Here is a 2,917-nt window from a genome sequence, read left to right as displayed (position 1 = left end):
TTCATTTGAAGGCCTGCCTGGACCATTTAAGAGGACTTTGAAAAGACACCAGCTACTATAGGATTCTAGTGTGACATCCCTGTAGGAAAGCACACTCCCAAGTCCAATAGAAGGAGGTGGTGCCCTGGCCCAGATTCTGTGCCTTCACACGGCTGGAATCACACGGGTTGGCAGGACGGAAAATAGACCCATACGAATAACTATTTGCCTCTGAGCCTACCTCACCCGCCTCCGATCTGAGTCTGAAAAAGTGTCGCAGAGGTTGGGGAGGGCTTGGAGAGAGAGACTGCTCTAGTTTGGAGTGGTCCTTGGTCCTCTGGCCTGAAGCAGCCCTCGAGGGTTAAGTCTATACCTCCGGAGCCCCTGAAAGACAGAGCTCCACTTCAGCCTGGAACAAAAAGTCATTCCTGCTGGGACTATAAATCAGGACCAGAATGAACTCCTTAGCTTGATCTGGGTTGGCCAAAATAACTGTGGTACTAAGTGCTTTACGGATTCAAGATAATCAGGTTCCACAAAGGGCTCACAGGCTAAGTAGGAGGGAGAACAGGTTTTGAATCACTACTGTGCAGCCGAGGGAACTGAGGCACGGAGGAGTTAAGTGACTCACCCGAGGTCACACAACAGGTAAGTGGCAGAGCTGACAGAACTCAGGTCCTCTGATTCCCGGACTGTGCATTTTGACTTCTTCCACTAGGCTACACTGCTTCTCCAATTCACCCTCCAGTGTGGGGAGACCTGAGGAGAAAGGGCAGGTCTGCCTGGAAAATATCCACTGGTCCCAAGATTGCTCAGGGTCCCCCTCCCAGAGGCAACAGTAAAGGGGAACCAGGCATGAGGACCATATGGTTTTTAGAAGCAAAGAAGAGGCCAAGAGTAAAGAAGGAGCTGAAAAAAGGAGCCAACATCATGGCTAATGTAAAAATATGTTTCTTCCCATCAGAGATCATAGGCTTAGCATAAAAGAATTGAGACATATTGAGCATTGAAAGCCCCCCAAATGGGGGTTATGTTTATTACCACCAAGCGGTTATGTTTATTATTACCAAGCGGTTATGTTTATTATTATAATCATTTCTGTTATAACATGTTTTCTCTATGTGATTTGAATATAACAGTGGAAATCGTTGGTTCTGCCTTCACAGCATCTCTAGAATCCCTCCTTTCCTCTCCATCCCTCACATTTTGCTCCTCTAATGCCAACCTACTCACTCTACTCCGATCTCATCTATCGCATTCATTTGTTCATTCATTCACTTGTATTTACTGAGCACTTATTGTGTGCAGATCACTGTACTAGGTGCTTGGGAAAGTACAATACAACAACAAACAGTGACATTCCCTGTCCACAATGAGCTTACAGTCAAGGAGGGGGGAGGCAGACATTAATACAAATAAAATTACAGATATGTACAAAAGTGCTGTACAAAGGAGGCAGCATGGCTTAGTGGAAAGAGACTGGGCTTGGGAGGCAGAAGTCATGAGTTCTCCACCACCTGTCTTCTGTGTGACCTTGGCTAAGTCACTTCCAGTCAAAGCTGGAAGTAGCATTGCCTAGTGGATAGAGAAGCAGCGTGGCTCAGTGGAAAGAGCATGGGCTTTGGAGTCAGAGGTCATGAGTTCGAATCCCAGCTCTGCCACTTGTCAGCTGTGTGACTGTGGGCAAGTCACTTAACTTCTCTGGGCCTCAGTTACCTCATCTGTAAAATGGGGATTAAGACTGTGAGCCCCATGTGGGACAACCTGATTCCCCTGTGTCTCCCCCAGCGCTTAGAACAGTGCTCTGCACGTAGTAAGCGCTTAACAAATACCAACATTATTATTATTATTATTACTTCACTTCTCTGTGCCTCAGTTCCCTCACCTGTAAAACGGGGATTAAGACTATGAGCCCCATGAGGGACAACTTGATTACCTTGTATCTGCTCCAGAGATTAGAACAGTGCTTGGCACATAGTAAGCAAATACCATCATTATTATTATTATTATTATTATAAATGCCGTGAGGTTGGGAGGGGGGAAGAAGAGCAAAGGGAGAAAATCAGGGTGACACAGAAGGGAGTGGGAGATGAGGAAAAGTAGGAATTAGTCTGGGAAGGCCTCCTGGAGGAGATGTGCCTTCAACAAGGCTTTGAAGGTGGGGGGAGTAATTGTCTTTTGGACTTGAGGAGGGAGGGCGTTCCAGGCTACAGGCAGGATTTGGGCTAAGGGTCGACAGGGAGACAGGTAAGATGGAGGCACAGTGAGAAGATTAGCATTAGAGAACCGAAGTGTGCGGGCTGAATTATAGAAGGAGAGGAGCGAGCTGAGGTAGGAGGGGGCAAGGTGATGGAGTGCTTTAAAGTCAATGGTGAGGAGTTTTTGTTTGTTATGGAGGTAGACGAGCAACCACTGGAGATATTTGAGGAGGGGGGTGACCTGTCCTGAATGTTTTTATTGAAAAATGATCTGGGCAGCAGAGTGAAGTATGGACTGGAGTGGGGAGAGACAGGAGACTGGGAGGTCAGCAAGGAGGTTGATGCAGTAATCCAGGCCCGGTAGGATGAGTGACTGTATTAGCATGGTAGCCGCTTGGATGGAGATGAAAGGGAAGATTTTAGCGATGTTGTGAAGGCATCTATCTTGATGTCGTCCCCTCGCCCACATCCTCCATCTGGCCTGGAACGTCCTCTCTCATCATATGACAATCACTCTCCCTGACTTCAAAGCTTTATTAAAATCACGTCTCCTCCAAGAGGCCTTCCCTGACTAAGCCTTCACTTCCTCTTCTTTCACTCCCTTCTGTGTTTCCCTTGCATTTTGGAGAAGCAGCTTGGCTCAGTGGAAAGAGAACAGGTTTGGGAGTCAGACGTCATGGATTCTAATCCCGGCTCTGCCACTTGTCCCCTGTGTGATGTCGGGCAAGTCACTTAACTTC

This window comes from Ornithorhynchus anatinus, chromosome 1 (genome assembly GCF_004115215.2).
Source record: "Ornithorhynchus anatinus isolate Pmale09 chromosome 1, mOrnAna1.pri.v4, whole genome shotgun sequence".
Classification (NCBI taxonomy): domain Eukaryota; kingdom Metazoa; phylum Chordata; class Mammalia; order Monotremata; family Ornithorhynchidae; genus Ornithorhynchus; species Ornithorhynchus anatinus.
The sequence above is the reverse complement of the archived record's forward strand: the minus strand, read 5'-3'. Positions refer to the sequence as shown.